This window comes from Alligator mississippiensis, chromosome 5 (assembly GCF_030867095.1).
Source record: "Alligator mississippiensis isolate rAllMis1 chromosome 5, rAllMis1, whole genome shotgun sequence".
Lineage (NCBI taxonomy): Eukaryota > Metazoa > Chordata > Crocodylia > Alligatoridae > Alligator > Alligator mississippiensis.
The window spans coordinates 60,897,446-60,917,165 of NC_081828.1; positions in this window are offsets into that span (position 1 = coordinate 60,897,446).

A 19,720-nucleotide genomic window follows, 5' to 3' on the forward strand; every position below is an offset into this window, starting at 1 on the left:
TCTCATCCATGTACCCCTGTAACCTGTCCAGATCTAGTTGTAGCCTGTCTCTCCCTTCTAGCATGCCCACCTCCCCCCACAACTTAGTGTCATCTGTGAATTTGAACAAGGTGCTTTCCACCCCCTCATCCAAGTCACTGATAAAGATGTTGAACAGTACAGGCCCAAGGACCGAGCCCTGGGGGGCTCCACTGTCCACATCTCTCCAGGTCGAAAATGACCTATCCACCACCACTCTCTGGGTGTGGCCCTCTAACCAATTTGCCACCCATCTGACTGTGTAGGCATCAATGTCATAGTCACCTAATTTTTTAATGAGAATGGGGTGAGAGACACTGTCCCTTTTTTGAAAACGGAGACCACATTGGCCCTTTTCCAGTCTTCTGGAACTTGGCCAGAGCACCACGGGTGCTCGTAAAGCCATGCTAGTGATCCCACAATGACCCATGCCAATTCCCTCAGCACCCTGGGGTGGAGATCATCTGGACCTTCTGATTTAAACACAGGCAGCCCCACCAGAAGTTCCCTGACTAGGTCCTCCCTGACCCTGGGTCTGGCGGTGCCTCTCCTGAGTCCATCCAGAATCCCAGTGGGGGAGATGTCCTGGTCCCTGCTCAGAAAAATGGAGGCAAAGAATTTGTTAAAGAGGTCAGCTTTATTGTCTGGTGCAACTACCAGGTTGCAGAGGGGGCTTGCATGGGCCACACATTACCTGGTGCCTTCTTTTTACTCCCTATGTATTTAAAAAAGGATTACTTGTTATCTTTGATCCTAGTCGCTAGTCCTAGTTCCGTCTCTGCCTTAGTCTTCCTAACAGCCCTCCTACAGTCTCAAGCAATGGAGGTATAATCCTCCTTGGTGATAGACCCTCCCTTCCAATGGATGTACACCTCCTTTTTAGCTTTCAGATATTCCTGAATGCCTTTGGTGAGCCATGGGGTCTTTTGAGCACTCTTGCCTCCTTTGATTCGCGTTGGGACTGTCACCCTTTGGGCTCAGAGGATCATCTCTTTAAGGAACGACCACTCATCTTGGACGCCCAACTCCCCTATCCTCTGGGACCTCAGTGCCTCTCTGACTAATCTCATTAACTCATTGAAAATCGGCCCCCCTGAAGTCAAGGGCTACTGCCTTGCTGCAGGCCTTTGACACCCTATGCTGGATAGTGAATTCCAGTAGGCAATGATCGCTATCACCCAGGTGGTCAAGAACCTGCAGTCCCATCACCAAGTCATCACCTGTGGCCAGGACCAGGTCCAGCAAGGCATTTCCCCTGGTGGGACTGTGCACCTCTGGGGTTAGATGGAGGTCCTGTATCTTGGCTAGGAACGTACGTGAGCAGTCAGACCTGGCTGACTGCTCCTCCCAGCAAATATCTTGGTAGTTTAGGTCACCCATGATGACCACATCCCTTGACTTAACTGCCTCTGTGAGCTGACCTGAGAATTCCTGGGCCAGTTCTTCTCCCTGGTTGGATGCTGTGTAGTAGACATCTGCCCTTAAGTCCCTTTCCCCATGACCCCCATGTGTTCTTACCCAGAGGACTTTACTCTGCCCCTCCTCTGACCCCATGCTGTTTGTTGAGCATGTGTATTGCTCTTTGATGTAGAGTGCCACACCCCTGCCATTCCTAACTGTTCTATCCCACCTGTACAATCTGTAGCCCTTAATGTTTACCACCCAATCATGGGTTGAATCCCACTAGGTTTCAGTGAGCCCCACTATGTCCAGGTTTGTGTTAGCTAGCAGGAGGCCAAGTTCTACCTGCTTGTTCCCCATACTATGAACATTAGTGTAGAGGCATTTAAGGCCTCCTATGGGTGCATGCACCACCCCCTTGATTCTAGGACTATCCAGACCCCTGTCACTTACCTCAGTACTTCTTGTGCTTGTCATCTGTCTTGGCTGGGAAGTGTCCTTGTATCCCCCTTTGGCCCCATCCCCCAGCGAAGCTAGTTTAAACTATGCCATATGAAATCAGCCAACCTGGAAGAAAAGACACACTTGTCTTTAGGGGAGAGGTGAAGCCCATCCCACCCAATCATGCCCCCTCACAAAAATGTGGGTCATTGTCAAGGAACCCGAGGCCTGCCTGGTAGCACCAACTCCAAAGCCACCGGTTGCCCGCCCTGATGCAGGCCTCATGGCGTCATCTATGTCTACTTACCAGAAGAATAGAGGAGAGTACCACCTGCACCCCCGTCTCCTTGAGCTTGGCCCCAGGGCCTTGTAGTCCTTCATGATGTAGTCTGGACTGCTCCCAGCCACGTCATTCATTTTCACATGGATTAGGGCTACGGGATAGAGTGGCAGCGTTCCCTCCAGAGGCATCCCCTTCGACCTTCTTCTCTAAGGCTGCTAAGGCCTTGTATCTGTTCCCCAGTTGTACCTGGGGAACCACCAGCATGCTAGCCCAAGCAGCCCTGGTTCTGGAGGGCATCTTCCACCATTCCTCTGCTGTGCATCTCTCCCGGGAGGTCTGTGTGCTGGAAAACTGATCTGGCAGAGAACAGAAATACGTGTCAATTTTGTCCTCCGCAGCCCTGATCCCCCGTAGCCTGCTCACCTCAGCCTGGAGTTCCCTCACCTGCTCCTCCAGGGCCCAAAGTCAGGCACAAGAGGGACAGGCAAGGGAGCCTCCAGACCCCTCTATCACCTGTGGCCTCCGGGTCCCCATCAGGCAGCCCACACAGACAGGGGGGCAGGGGCTGCCGACCCCACCATAGGCTGCGTCTGGGTAGAGGCCTCAGAGGAACCCAGGGTAGGTGGCACCACTGGGGTGGGGTCCCTAGCAGCTGCTCTCCATGTCCTTACCATGTCCATGGAGCTGTGAGTCTTCCTCTCTCTGTTGCTGGAGACTCCTTCCTGGCTACTGCTGCACACCTGCCTTGCACAAATGCCAGCACAAATGCCAGTATGTCCTTTCAGAGCACACCTGTTTGTGTGCTCTGTTTGCACATGGCTTGGGAGCATGGCTCCCTGCTGGCTCACTTAAGGGCGATCCGGGGGGCTCCCTGTCTGGATCCTCTGCAGCTGTGCCAGCTCCCTTCACTCTACTCACTTACCTGTGTGGGATCAGCTGCTGACTCCACCACTGCTGCTGCCTTCTCTACTGCCAGTGAGTGTAGGTAGGGGGTGACTGGATGCACACACACACCCACTCTGCTCCCAAGACCTGACTGCCGAGGACTAGGGCTAACCATGGCTTTTAAAGGGCCATGGTTTGAATTTCCTGCACTGCTCCCCTCAGCCAATCAGGCCACTCCAGGCTTCCCCGGAAGTGCCTGCCAACTGCTCTGCCCCCTTTGTCCCCTCTCTCTAGGGAGTCACAGATACCAGGGTTCCTAGGGATGTCCAGAGCCAAACCCCAGGGAACAGCCCCAGGAGTCCCCTCAGGGAAGTGCTCCCCCTAGCCTGGACTCAATCTCAATGGGACTGGGTTCCTCCAGTCACCAAATCAGTCATACACACAAACACACACAAATTAACGTGACACGCCTGACCTGGCCGGGCAGATCAGCATGGACAGGCTGACACCCTCATATGCCAAGAATCAGTTGATAAGAGCAACAATAAAATGCAGTCAGACACAAGCACACAGGTAAACAGAATCCCTCTGAATCCAGCTGGGTGTCCAGCTGACACCCTCATGGGCCAGCATTCAGTTCATAGGGCATGTCTGAGTCAAACTGTGTCAATCAGCCTGTACAAGCTGATCCCCTTATATGTTTCAAACTCAGCACGTCCCAATCTTTGGCCTCTTGATGAGCAGACCCCACAATATTTTTGGGCTTCACAGGGATCTTTAGCTTAGGTAAAAGAAGCGTTGCTGCAGAGCATGGGAGGAAAGAGAAGCAGAGAAGGAAAAAATATACCCAATTACTACCAGTTTGACTATAAAAGTTATTTATTGCTAAGCATATGAAATATATAATAGTACTAGTAGTAATAGACATGCAAAAGAAAAACAAACACAAACAATGACAATACTACCCTGGTTTCACTAAGTATTTGGGGAAACTTAGCTCAAGCTTAACTAATACAGTTCAGGTTCAGAAGTTTATGCCTAGAGAGGAGAGAGAGAGAGAGCTGGGATCTCACCTAGTCCAAGATACCAGGCTGCAAAGCTGACAGGCACAGTCTGTAGCACAATCCTTGAAGAGAGAGATGATCTGTTCTTCCAGCATCCCAAGAACGACAGGGGATGGTGTCAGCACAGGAGTTTTCTTCTTCTTTCCTTTTCCTCTCCTTCTCCTTACCTCTTCTTCTTCTTGAAGCACAGACACTTTTTACAGATTTTTGTACCCTCAGTTCAGCTGCTTTGAAGCAGCCTCAGTAGTGTAAATCATTGTCTTTTCTATTGACAAGGGGTTATCTGGTTTGGACCATCTCAGGAAACTGATTGATAATCAGGAAACACTTAAGATTAGGGAGTAACCAAATACTTGGGAGCCAGCTTGAGATTCCTATGGATGGCAGATATACTGATGGGATATCTCATGGTTTCTTCAGGAACAATAGATAGCTTGCAGCATCAGGATTTTGGATTTTTACTTGTGCACAAGCCTCAGCTTAGCATGACTTTTCCAGATCTTACTATAGTCTTTTAACAGACTTAAAGCAATTATTGGGGTGCTCATAACCTTTTGTGGAGAGGACTCCCACCAGTCGTCTCGGGAAAGGTATGACAACACCTGGGATTAGGGCTCCAGCAGGCTGGATGCTGTGATGAACCCTTAACCATTGTTCAAATGTTGCCCATACCCCCTCTGACTCGGTCTCTTGCTTCAGCATTCCCTAACTCGGCAACCGAGTTTTAGTCAATCAAGTTTAAATAGGCCTCCCATAGTGGGACCGGGGAATGTACGGCCCGAGATGCCTATTAAACTTAGAGCTGTGTGTGTGTGTCTGGGGGGGGAAGTCCTTAGCAAATCCAGATTAGAACTGGTCTAATAAATGTTGAGCTGGGTGTGTGTGAACATGGGTTGATTAACATTTGAAGCACAGATTCCCCATCGTGCAGTGCTCCCCTGCTTCTCTGGTCCCAGAATTCACTGCAGTCTCTGCTTCAGACTTTCTGTTCTCCATCTCTCATGTAAATGAATGGTCATCTGGTTCCATCTCAGATGTAAATGAGACCTAGGGCAGTTGGTTCACTCTTGTCACCCTTATCTTGAGGGTCTTAGGTGTCTCTCTCACTGCATCTTAGTTTCGTTTAGGTAGAGGAGGGGAGGGAGGGCGGGGGGGTGAGTCCTTTGTGAGTCAGACAGACTGCATCCTGTGCCAGGGTTGCCCAAGAACACACAGCTGAGACGTAACAAGACCCATGGCCTAGTGCCAGGGTGTGGGCATTTGAAGCCCTCCAGATGTATTCATCCAGGGAGGGTTTCCAGTCCACACAGGTAAGGAGGTAGTCATCCAGGGCTTTGCAGATCTGGGTAGCCTGCTATGGTATGGGGCTCAGGCCACACACATCAGAAGGGGGTTGAACCTCTCTCCTATCCCTTCACCATGTATGCTTACAGTGTCAAGCCTGGTCCATAGTTGTAGTGCTCCTTCCAGCGGTCCAGCTGCTGCTCATAGGGCCTCATGAGCTAGGATAGGAAGGGATAGGTTGGGCCTTTGATGAGGATTAGGGGGGGTGAGGGTCAGTGACATCATCAATGATGAAATCAGGGAAATGGGAAGTTGTATAAGAGGTGAGAATTGTTCTCATCAGCCGCATAGAAATCAGTGGCCCAGTCGTGCTTCAGTATGTGTGTGCACGTGCACAAGTGTCCAGGACACCTGGGTTCTGTGTGTGTGTGTGTGTGTGTGTGTGTTTGTGTTGGGGGACACACATATCTACACAGACAGAACCCAGGCATCCAGGACACACACACATACATACACAGAACCCAGGTGTCTGAGACATACTGCCCCCACCCCGCAAGTTATTATCCAGGATACCCCCTAACCTCCCTCCTCCCACACACACATGCTTGGTGGGCACAAGGCGCTGGGTGCACATGCTAGGAAATCTTCAGCTACCTAGGGAGCCCACAAGGCATGCCGGGAGGCATGAGAGAATCCCCCTTACCTGCTTCTTTTGGACCATGCAGGCAGGCTCCAAACTGCCCCCTGCCCACCACCCCACAAGGGGTAACACATGTTCTTCTTTCTCCTGACTTAAATGTGGGTGCTTAGAGTAAAGATTAAAAGTTAGAGTGCTTCTGTCATGGGTTTCTTGAACACTTGTACTTAGCCAAAGAAACAAACATCTTTTTGTATTTCTACAGCCACTTACTAGACATCAAAGGAGTAATTTTGCAGAGTAGCATTTGAATACAGACTGCACGCTTGTGTGTGGTTCAATGTTATCCTACTCTTTTCTTCAAATCAAAGTGGAGCTTCCTGCAAAGTGAATACAGCAGAAGGATAAGGACATTAACCAAAGTTATCCTTACTATGGACAGATAAGTTCTGCAAATGCCTTTGTAGATTGTCACTATCACATTAGCATGGTACAGGAGTGAATTATATATAATCAGAGACTCTTGGGCTATTACTGGAAAACAAAATAAAATCAAGGTGTCTCCTGTGTTACAAGTTTGCCTTGAAAAGGATTAGGCACCTGAAGTAATAATACCAAAATGTAATTATCATAGCTGTCTTGATACGAGATTGAAATGCATATTTGATGCATAAAAACCACTAGTTTCAGATGCATATCAACTCAAATGAAATTCAGACTTCTTGTTCTTATCCTTCTCCAGCATTTTATGGACCTAGTTTTTTGCTTATCAGGCTGGAAAGCTAAAGACAAAAACTGTGCTCATTTCCTCAGAGGAAAAGAGGACTCATGTCCCTAAGCAGCAGTTCTTCCAGCTGATTAAGTTGTGAGATTGGCTGGTGTTGCAGGAATTCTGTTCTATTTTATTCTCTCTAGGTTTCTACCACTTTCATCACCATAGTAACTGACCACCATACTATCTGGACACCTATCTAGACCTGCTCATAGGAAAAAACTGTGGCTGTGAAGCAAAAAACCTGAAGGGTTATAGCTGTCAATGCAGAATAAATGAGAGCTTTTTTCAGAACCAGAAAAAATGAGGACACTTTATGGTGAAATGGTGGCTGACGGGATAAAACAAGGTCCTACAATTAAAGTTGGAAAAAGGATTTTATGTGAATTAACCCATTGCCCAGTAAAGTCAGGGATGTCAGCAGGTGACTTTATTATTATTATTAAATAGGCGTTTCTGTTCTAACATTCAGAAAAGCATAGTGATTTAATGATGTTTTATATCATTGTTGCTTTGTTTCCCTTTTTGTGTATTATTTTGCTCTTTGAGAACGAGAATTTTATTGGGGGATTTCATTATCAAGTCCAAGCTGACAAGAAAGATAATTATATTTAAAAGTCATCATTAAATAATTATTGATAATGGCCAAGAAATCCATGCATTTTTTTCTACTGTTATCAAAATATTTATTTGTATCACTCCATACATGAAATCTTTCATCAGAACCTTACAACTGAGTTTAGGAGTTAAGTCTTTAAAACTGTTTAAAATATTATTGAAGCATCAAGATAATTCAGCATTTCAGGGAGACAGTTACGATGATATTTGATGATACCAGGTCTCCAGTTTGAGAATGTTCATTTTCAGATGCATCAGGTGCTGTGAGCCATGCTCAGTTTCTATTCTTACCTGCACCTTACATACCAGATGCAATGGCCCCAGTTACATCTTAACCTTTCAGCTGACAGAACATTGCAGCAGCCACCTATTCAAATTCTCTTGCTTAACTGGAGGGTAACAGTGTAAATCAGGTTTAAAGTCTATCCAACAGTAAGATTATCACCCTAGAACTAATTACAGAGTATTATTTATTTTGCAAATAATAACTTTATTATTCTCCCCTATATAGTGTAAAAGGGAAAGTGAATCTTTTCTGCTTTTTTTCCTTCTAATTATTCCTCTATCTATGCTCTAGAAAGCACTTGTGATGGAGCTGCTTTGCCCGAACTGTCACTTTTCAAAGATGAGAAGACTGAGTGACAGCAATAACCTATGGAGGAAATCCACTGCTCCAGTGGACTTCGGTAAGTCAGCCCTTTGCAGAATATTCCTAATTTAACAAAAATTAACCTGGTATTTAATGAAATCTCAATATAAATTAACCATATTCTGCCAATGTGTGACTTCCCCAATTGCACTGCTAGATAAAACTAATCATAAATTTTAAAAAGTTTAAGAACATACCTGCGGGAAATTGAAAAGAAGATTCTTAGCAGCTATTTCATTCTGATAGTAGCTGAAACTAAAAGCACAAGAAATCAGCATGTTGGGAAAGACTGAAAGGCCCCCTAGTTCTTTCCTAAGCCAAATATATATATTCTAGGATTGTAATGACTCCTTCAGTCTGGTTTGTGTATTTTTGATACGGGACTTGATTTTTTTCACAAACAGAAGTGGGAATTGTAATGCACCTGGAAGTGAGAGGCAAATACCAGCAGTGTATCAAAGTGCAAATCAGGACTCTACAGGCTTCCCCATATTACTCTGCCATTGGATTTCAACAGTTATCTGAAAAATCACTTACTATCCTAGCCATAGGCCACCTGAGCAGTCTTCCAGTCGATCATGCTAAACTGTGAGGTGGTTTTGGAATGAGAGCTAGGGTCAGAGACGTTAACAATTTCACTGGTGACCCTGCAGCAGTATTTGAATTTGAGTCTTTAGATGGGAGATTCTATTGCCTGTAAACAATTCAGTCACCTAGGATTCATCGTTTTCGTTTCATTGTAAAGTTTATTCTAGCCACTGTTACAGATTTAGTTGAGGTGTGTCCTCAGGCGCCCAAACGCACAGAATTTACTGTCTCTCTGAAGTGAGTAGGAGAAAATTCAGATTAACAGAATGCTCACTGTAGCCTTCCAGCCCAAAGGGCAGCTTTTTGGGCAATGTACTTCCCACCCTAATGGAAAGGGACTTAAAATAGACTTTAGGAAAGAAAACTGTAGGGAAAAGAGCACACAAGAGCAGGAGATTTCAAAAAGGGAAGATATTGAATAGAACTGGCCCTAGGGAAAATGGCACACTGGGCAAACTTATATTTTGGCACCCTCTCCCCAGTGCCCTCCCGGTGGCCCCCTCCAGTACCCCCTGGCACCCTCCTAAGTCAGCAGTGCTGCTGCAGGCAGAGGCAGGCAGGCAGGGGCACGGGATGCAGTCCAGCATGTAGGCAGAGCAGCATGGTGTGCCAGGTAGGCAGGTGGGCAGGCACCACTGCTACCACCTGCACTGTCCAGCCCGGCTCCTCCTGACCAGTGGCTGGAGGTGGCAGGTGGGCTTGGCTAAGCACTGCTCCATCTCCTTGGAGCAGGGATCTGCCAGGACAAGGCAGGGAAGGGTAGGAGACAACACTGCTGTGAGCATGGACTGCTCATATGTGTGTGTGTCTGTGTGTATGTGGCACTCCCCTGACCACAGCACCCTGGGTGGTCGCCCACATCACCCATCCCTAAGGCCAGCTCTAGAGATCTAGAGATTCACTGTGTGCACAGTCTGTGGAGAAGAGAAGATGTAAGGAGACATGGGAAAATGGTCAGAGAGTGGAGATTCTGGTTAAATTGGAGTTGGAGGAAAAATATAGGATAAGGGATAACATTAAAGGGACACCGAAGAAAGCAAGAAGAATTGGATAGGTCTGAAAGCAGGCAGACAGTTTTCTAGGACCTTATGAATAACTGCTTTCTTTCAGTTCAGCAGCCAAACCAAGCTAAACTTAAGGGACATGACCTGAAATGAAACTTGTAAGGAAAGGAAATAGAGGGCTAGATTCATAAAACTGTTGCTGCTGGTGACAGTTCACATTTATCCCCTAAGTCATGGGTCAGCACACTTACCAAGGATGTGAGAGAGATTGGTTTATTTGCTTCTCTGCCTGAAGGAATTTGAAACCACACACATGGCTTGCCTCCCAGGGGAAGGCTTTAATCAACACAAGGCCTCTTCTTCCTCCTCTGCTAAAAGTTGTCTAGCTGCCATTTTTTTCAGCAAAAACTACAACAAAATAAGCCAAAGGAAGTCTGAAAAGAGTGGAGGACCCTAAATTTCTGAAATTCTAGCTGAGGTGAACCTGCAACATTTCTGAGGTTCTCCCTGTGAAATACAATTTTGTCAATATGTTTTATAAACATATGCAGGTCTATCAATTGCCTTCACTTGTTTGTTTGCTACATGCATTATTTGGAGCAGTTTTTGTACTTATAAATTATATGTAATTGGTTTCTAAATGAATATTATCTGTCTGGAAAAAGATTATGTGTATGTGATTATTTTCAAATGCAATGCATTCATACAGTCAATAACAATGGGAGCACACAGCTATTTCCCTAGGATTAATGGTCATTGGGAGGATTGATACTTTGTTATAATGCCAAAGATCATTAACTCCAGCTGGTCATCAAGTGTCCAGGAAATGCTCTGTGCAGAGGTCAAGTATGTAATTAAAAATCTATTTTCAATAAAAATGGCTTGAGTGAGAATAGGAGTGGAGGGCCTGCTGCTGCATTTTAAGGCATTTCAATTGATTTATGGAATTAAAAAAGTTCTGATTATATTTGTCAGATGAAGAGTTGAACCAAATACACAGTGTGAATACTTTATAGAGCTCAAATTATTCTATTTTCTGCTTCCTAGGGCTTGTCCTAACATGCACTGCTGTGAATAAATGTAGCTGACTTTTCTAAGATATTAAAGCAAGTTTTACACTATGTACTTTTTTCCACCCAAGTTAATGAAAAGTAGAGTGGTTTTTTGTTTTGTTTTATTTTATTTTGTTTTTCTTTTTTACTCAAGTTTAGTTACATGGTAATAGTCTTCCAGTTTTCAAACTGCCATTGCTTAACATGTTGGAGGGGATTGGAAAAGAACCTCTGTGTTACAGAGATCCTGGAGGTCTCTGTTACTCTAAGGAGAGAAAATGCAGCTGATAGATCTCAGGCAGCTGAACTCAGACTAGCTGCCAGACAGAAAGCAGCAAAGAAACACTGTTGCCTCGGCAGGGAGCTGCCTATTGAGAGGAAAAGGGCACACCTGCAGAGAGTCAGGAGAACTCTGTCTAGGGTGAGTTGGCTGCAATGGAATAGGCAGCTTGGGGCAAGAGGCTATGACTGCCTATTGCAGAACTAGCTGTTAGGCAGTGAGACCGAGACCAGTTTGGGTAGCAAAGGACTGTCAGAACAACAGTCATAAGCTGCCTGGAAACCAGTTTTCAAGCCCTAGTGAGAAACCCCTACAGGACTGGAGTGCTACCTGACTGGAAGGGGCAGGACTTAAGCAGCATATAAACCTAGGGCCTGAGCAACGTTGGGGAGTCTGGCTCATCAAACTTTAGAGTGAAGAGCAGGCCTGGAGAGCTGCAGGAGGGTACCTGGCTCACTTCTGAGCTTCCCTGAGAAATACCTCAGATACTGGTGCCTTATAAAGGAATACAACCCTGTCCTAGGGTCTGGGGAAACTTTGCTACAAGGCAGTGAACTACTGTTGATGTTCACACCTAGAGTGGGTTAAATTTATGTTCTAGCCAGTGTGCTTATTCCTTTGTCACAGTTTAATCTGGTGGTTTGGGTTTGGGACTGTCGGGGTTTGGCGGAGGTCCCAATAGTGCCTGGGGAACACAGGTGTCCTGAGACAAGCACGGGCCAGGGGCTCAGGAGACAGAGTGGACTTTGACCCCAAAACAGTTCTCAGTCAAAACAGAGAAGGTAGCCTAGCTCAGCCAGAAGGCAAGTGGGACTAGGGACCTAGGTAGAGAAAGCCAAAGGAGGCTCGTGCCCAGAGGAGGGCAGAGACAGGGCCAGAAGGCCCAATGTCTGAGCAGGACTGACACCAGGGCCAGGGGTACAGAATCCAAGTAGGAGAGAGGGGCTGAAACCCAGAAGCTTGGCTTCATATGGTAAACCAGAGCTAGAGGATCCAGCAAAAGAAAAGGGGTGAAGGCCTCTTGACCAAGGCCATGTCAAGGGAGTGATTGTATAGTAACATCTACAAGGTATGAACAAGGCTGTAGGGGAGGTCGGAGACTGTCTTTAAGGCTAAAGGTCTCTGGGGAGAGGGGAGAGGCACAGATGGGTCAGAAGGGCCCACTTAGTCTAAGAGGGGAACGAGTGAGCATAGTGGGACCTGCTGTTTGCCTGAAAAACTGGGGCTCCCACTAACACCCTTAAGCCGCCTTCCTTTTGATCAAATCATTATATCAAGGCTTGGCAAGTGAGGAGAAGGGTGGGGACCCTAGAGCCAGAGGAGGGCAGGCCTAACAGGGGGTACCATGGCTGCCCCTAGAACATGAACTTTGCTACACTCCATAAGCAGAATGGACAGCAGTTGTATCTGTCAAAAGCATCTGAATAAGCAGCAAGCCCTCTATCCTCCTTTTTGTCTACTCTAGGGCTATGCTATGTTTACAGGTGAGAGAATTTCAGAATATGCTGAAAGGACCAGAGGTGTAGGAAGGCAGTTCCACTCTCAGGGTGCACTGACTTCTGCCACACATCCCCCTACAAAGGCAGTACTACCCCAGTTATACTCCCTCTCCCCATCTCCTGCATCCAGTATATTACTGAACAGGAATTTTGCATTCACTGGTGGCTGCAGGGCCTCTGGGGGCCCAAGAAGATTTATACTTCAGTGAAGCATCCAAACTTTGAATGCTTATCTAAATCAAATATCACATTTCTTTTGGTTTCCTTCCATTGCTCTTCAGCTGCAATTTGGCCCAGTCAGAGGTGCTTTATAGTTAGTTTATTTATGATTATTTATTTACTATAACGGGGTCCTCCAGAATCCCAGGATGTACCATTTCCAGTCCCCCCCCCCCCTTCCCCTTACCCAGAGCAAGGATAGAACCCAGCTGTCCTTTCTTCTAGCCACACCCCGGCTTGTCAACCTTCTTATGGCAAGTCCAAGTTGTGCAGGGAAGAAGTGCTATTAATCCTTAACACGTGACTGCTCACAGCACATTCTAACTTTAATGTTACTTAATATTTCACAGATTTATTATGATCTAAGTGTAATGTGTAACTTCACCCATATGTATTCTCTGAAACTGGGTAAGATTTTCCTAACAGGCTGGCCATCTGTAAGGTATTCTTAAGATGACCTAACTTGAGAGTTTAGCATATATGGGTTTTAAGTCTTCTTTGTTTCTGGTTGTTTATTTAACAGAAAATTTTAAAAAATATGTCAGTAATTGGACTACTTGGCTATATATCTAGATATCTTTTATGACCCAACTGCAGCACTGCAAACTGCATGCGCCGCACTTGCAGGCGTTCAGCAGGCTGCTAATTTGTAATGTGACAGGATGGTTTTTTTTGACACTGGGAGATCCTAGTGTCAAAAAAAATCCATGGCAGAAAAAAGGGGGGCAGTGCACATGGCGGCAGTGTGTGCCACCCAAAACCAGAGGCTGGCCAGCTGCAGCCATGCTTCACCTGTATCTAGGCTCTGCATGCCTAGATAGCTACTGCTGAAGCCTCAGGAGGCTCCCAGGATACCAGGTAAGGCTGCTGGAGCCAGCCCAGGTGCTGGCCCAGTCTCCCCTACCCTATGTGGGGCAACTTGCTGTGTGCCAGTGTGCACATGCACAGGCATTTTCCAGGGACAAGTAGCAGTGGCACAACTATGTACCACTGCTATTTGTTCTCAGGAAATGCATGTGTGTGCTCATCTGGATGTGCCCCATGGGTCAACAGCTTAATTATGAATTTTCCTGGCAGTGAAGATTCTTAATACTTTTTCCCCCACTAAGAACTGAAGTAAATGAGAGAGAAGTGTTTCTAGATTTTATCAGCCAGAACTGCCCAAACTACAGTGCTGTTCTGCATCCAAATACAGGGGTATATCTTTAATATACAAGGCAACCTCACCAGAGCAATGGGGGATGACCTAATCAGTGACCTAACAATTGACGGGAAGCTGGACGACAGCGACCATGAGCTGATCACCTTCACCATCTGCTGTAAAGCTGGCAAGTCAGTCAGCAATACAGAAGTCCTTGACTTCAGGAAAGCTGACTTTGACAAGCTCAGGAGGCTTGTCGGTGAGGCCCTAAGGGACCACAAACCCAAGGGGAAGGGAGTTCAGGAAGAGAAAGATTCCTCGAGAGAGCAATCCTCGATGCACAAGTTCAGGCTATTCCGTCTCAGAGGAAAGACAGCAAAAGGGCATAGCAGTCCCCTTGTCTCTCTAGGGAACTAGCGGACCTCCTGCGGCTAAAAAGAAAGGCCTACAAAGGATGGAGGATAGGATCCACCTCCAAGGAGGAATATTCTGCACTGGTCCGGTCCTGCAGAGAACGAACCAGGAAAGCCAAGGCTGCAACGGAACTCCAACTAGCTACAAGTATCAAGGACAATAAAAAGTCCTTTTTCAGATATGTGCAGAGCTGGAGGAAAAGCAAGGGCAACGTTGGACCCCTGCTAAACCAGATGGGACAACTGACAACGGACCTTCAGGAAAAAGGCAACCTATTAAATGGGTACTTTGCGTTGGTCTTTCATCAGTCCCATGGGAAGCCCAGGCCCATTACGGGACAGGGAAGCCCAGGTAAGGGACATTCCCTGCTGTCCATCAATGCTGACCTCATGAAGGAACACCTTGAGAGGCTGGACACCTTCAAGTCAGCTGGCCCTGACAATCTACACCCCAGGGTACTCAAGGAGCTGGCGGGCATTATAGCTAACCCCTGGCATGGATCTTCAAGAACTCCTGGCACTCTGGTGAAGTGCTTGAAGATTGGAAGAAGGCCAATGTGGTGCCTATCTTCAAGAAAGGGAAGAAACTGGATCTGGCAAACTACAAGCCCATCAGCCTGACCTCTATCCTGGGCAAAGTCTTGGAAAAGATTATCAAAGACGCCATCCTTAACAGACTAGCTGAGGGATACCCAGCATGGGTTTGTTGCGGGTAGGTCTTGCTTGACCAATCTCATTCTCGTTCTCCACCTTGGGAGGAAAAACCTGTAGCATCCTTATAGGCTCAGCAGTGCTACGCTAGCTAGCACTATGGATGAAAAGGACTTGGGGGTCATGACTGACCACAAGATGAATATGAGCCTTCAGTGTGATGCAGCAGCTAGTAAAGCAAGCAAAACGCTGGCTTGCATCCATAGATGCTTCTCTAGTAAATCCCAGGACATCATTCTCCCATTCTACTTGGCCTTGGTGAGGCCACAGCTGGAGTATTGCATCCAGTTTTGAACTCCACAATTCAAAAAGGATGTGGAGAAGCTTGAGAGAGTCCAGAGAAGAGCCACGTGCATGATCAGAGGTCAGGAAAACAGACCTTATGATGAGAGGCTGAGAGACATGGGGCTTTTCAGCTTGCAAAAGTGCAGGCTCAGGGGTGACCTGATGGCCACCTATAAGTTTATCAGGGGTTTTCACCAGGATCTGGGGGAACGTTTGTTTACCAAAATGCCCTAAGGGATGACAAGGTCGAACGGTTATAAACGCCAGCAAGACCATTTCAGGCTGGACATAAGGAAGAATTTCTTTACTGTCTGAGCCCCCCAGGTCTGGAATAGCCTGGCATCAGAGGTGGTTCAAGCACCTACTTTGAATGCCTTCAAATTTGGATGTTTATCTTGCTGGGATCCTATGACCCCAGCTGACTTCCTGCCCCTGGGGCAGGGGGCTAGACTAGATGATCTTCCGAGGTCCCTTCCAGCCCTAATGTCTATGTCTATGAAATCCATGAAATTCCCAAAGCTCCTTAATTTGGAGATATGCTGGAGGTATTCTCAATGTTCTAGACAATATCTCCACAAACCTAGTTGGTTGTTTCTGAATTGTATCTTGTACTCCACCTACTGATGGTGATTCTCTTTTCTTTGTTTTCTTCCTCATATTTAACTTATTTGTTTGTAATCATGATTAATTGTTTAGTTAAAGGCAATTCTGTGAAACTGAAGAATCCAGTGTAAATACAAGAAAATTTTAAATGCTTTTTCTCTTCTTTTTCCTATGCCAGACTGAGAACGAAAGCCTGGGGTATCTGACAGTTTGTGATATTTTTATTGGGGTTTGATTTTGCCAGTTAATACACTTTTTTTGTACCCAATACATTTTCTTTTTCACTTTTACCATCTTTTTAAAAAACATGAACTATTTGCTTTTGTCACATTGGGATAAAGCTGTCTTCCTAAAAAATGACTGGATGATGTTTGCCCTACAAGGACAGAGATGGATAAGATCTTGGTCTTTGAGACTATAGTAAGGAAAGAATAGAGAAAAGGTCAATAACTTCTTGGAATAAAATGTTTTTTGTCAGGAGAGGATAACAGAACTTGATGTTCTTAATGGGTGTTAGAAGAGAAAATTCTCCAATTTGTATTAATTTTAAATACAGCATGTAGAAAGAAAATACAAGGTATTATATATGTTTATAATGTTTTTCCATTGTGAAATCCTTGTAATTCCAGACAACTTTTTTTTTTCCTTTCCTATGTTTATATTTAAATCTTAATAAAATACCATAATCCATGATTGGATAGGTCTGTAGAAGGACTTGTGACAACTGACTGTTCATAATGTTGTAGACAGCCAGTTTTGTAATTTTTGAGCAGAATTAGCATTTATATGGTAGTATTAGGAACTCATGCTACACTCAATCATTCTCATTCTTTTTTATATGTATTGGTTGTTTCATTTTATAAAGCTAGAGATATTTTTGGTCTCAGAATTTTAGAGCCCCATTTTGGGATCATTATTATTTATCAATTAAAACAACTCAAGTACAGATTTTATATATGCAGATGCTGATTTTTATATATTAGATGGCAACACACATTTGATCTTCAAAGCATGACTGTAATGCAAATAAGTTAACTGTAACAGAAATAAATTAGAATCATAGACAGCGGGTGCATCTACACATTCATTAATGCACAGTGGTAACTGTGCATTAAACTTAGTACTGGTATAATCAAGTACTAAATGTGCAGTAACAGAAATTACTGCATAATAGCACTGGTGAACGCCTTTTTAGCGAGGCTACTGTGCAGTAGCCTAATAATAGCGTGCAGTAGCATATTAGCACTGTTTGTGCTGTGACAAGCTATTGCTCAGTATTATTAGGCTACTGCACATTTAGCATCTTATGTAGATACTCCCAGTCAGTTGCTTTTCTTGTAGTTCTCAATGCACAAGTGGTTAGGAAGAGCCTTTGCAAAAGCTACCTTTGCTGCAGTCAAGTTACGCTAAATGTATTAACTGCACATTGTGAGCTGCTCAATGAAGCAACAGGGAGAAATTTGGAGTTTGAGACTAGGAAACCTCCAAGCTCTTCTATGATCCTTCTAGGGCCCAGATGCCAGCTTGGAGCAACCAGAGTACAGTGAGGTCCTTCTCCAATCCATATCTTTGTTACAGGAGCAGCAGAGATAATTGGCATTGGATAAAAATTACCGCACCAAAAAAACACAGCCTTCAATACTAATGAAATGCAATAAGCCAAACAAAGCACCTTGGTGTAGTCAGTTATAACTTCACTAATGTTAATGGAGATGTACTTGTTTACATCAGGAGTAAATTTGAGCCTGTGCAGCCCTATGTATTCATAATTATACAAGCAAAAGTTGAAACTGAGTGTTAAGTCAAAATGACTGGTAAAGAAATAGAATAGGATCATTAAGCCCAATCTTTTTTTTTTTTTTAATCATAGAAATAACAGGGGGCAGGAAAGAGTACCGTTGTCTTGCTTTGCTTTATAAATAGCAGTTGTAATGTACAGAAAGAGGACTCAGAGCAGCTCGAGTGGGAGTTCTAACCACATCTAAATCCTGTCGTTCTGCAGTCAAAGCACCTGGCTTCAGATTGCAAGCATCAGTCCCGAGAGTCATAACCCACTCTGAAATAAGTACTTTTGAATGAATTTTCATCACATCTGCAATGCTAATATGTGATCAAGACTTAGGAATTTCCTCTGATAAGAAGAGACCACTAGAAGAATAAATGTCATCAGTGTGAAAAATGACATCAGAGTGTGGAACTTACTATTCATTAGCAGTTTGTATAAAATTATATTTTAGATTCAGGTTTAGTTAAACTATTTCCGTCACTATAGAATGTTTCTAGAGGGCATTGTTGGATTGCTGACTTATAAAAGTTCATAGCATATTCTATTTTACAAATATTAATTAATAGTGACAAAGCCACCCAAGCATGTTCAGAAGCCTATCGGTACTTGATTAAGTCTTTTTAATATAGATATTTACAATTCATGTAAATAGGAAGCTGTTATTTAAAAAGTACTCCTTATTTGTTCCTTTGTTAGTGTTCATATCACATTCTCAACAGGTCACAGAGGCTGGGGGAAAAAATCTTCTCGGCTTGTAATAATTCCTAGTACCTCTCGTTTCCTCTTGCATGAGACTTACCGGCTGGATTTAATTTTATATAGTAGGAACACTTAAAGTTTAATTCTTGTTTTATAGATGTTGGAGCAGGTCTTTAACTGGTATAAATTGGAAGAGCTCAATTGCTCATTACTAGTGATCTGATTCATTGCCATTTCTGGCAATTTCCTTACAATTAAAAAGATGAATATGTGTAGAACTAGTCACTGTGCCAGAACTAGCATGAACATTTTAAGTGCAGGAAATAGCAAAGTTAATACTGTCTAGGTCCTCTTCCTCATGGGTGAAAGAACCATGCAAACACTGCTGCTCTTCACACAGAAGCCAGAAAATAAAACAATGGCCTTAATTTTTTTGGAGTTAACTGGAGGCCAAATTCATTCTGGACATCTAGATGGATGGTGCATTTATTTGGGTCTAATCAGCATTACACAGGTGTTACTATGTAGCAGACAGATTATTCAAACCCTTAAAGCAGGGTAGCTTGGCCCAATCTGACAAGTTCCTCTGAAAGAATCAGCAGGAAAATTTTATATCTGATTCAGTTAGTCTATGGGTGCATACAAACATTGTGTGAGCTCCCCCCGCCCCCCTATCTGCCTCCTGGAGCCTCTAATCCTCCCTCCACCCCCATCTCCTTCCCTCCTACTGCCACTGCTTACCTTTCTGTTAAAGCTCAGGCTCCAGCTAGGGCCAGAAAACACTGAGCACATGCTGCCCCTGACTTCCAGGTTAGGGCCAAAGCAGCTGCCACGACAATAACTGCTGTGTGGCCAGACTGGGGCCAGAGGTATCATGTGCTCTACGCTCTCTACCCTGGGCGGGAGTGTTACCCCAACCAGACTGACAGCTGGGACAGGGAGGCAAGTGGTGGGAGGGCTTAAAAAAAAATCAAGCGTTTATGTTTGTTTTCCTTCATTTGAAATAATATCAGTTTTACTCTGGGCCATTTGGAAACCCTCCTCAGTACTCACTTCTTTTGTCTATTTACCTAAAATGCTTCACTCTTACTTTTTTGCTGTCTATTCCCTGCCATCTTGCAATTACTTAAGTTAATTTAAGAGAGAAATCCAAAATTACATGATGTATTCATTATGTAAGGCAGGGGTAGCCAACCCCTGGCTCCGGAGCCACACGCGGCTCTTCAGAAATTAATATGCATCTCCTTGAATTTTTGCACGAGCACACGGTGCATTTGGAAGCTGGTCACTGTGTGATTGTGCAAAGAATGCAAGGCATCTTCTTTGTCCTGTGCACAGTCTGTTTTCACTACCACATGTCTCTATTTAGGTTTTTCTAACAAATCACT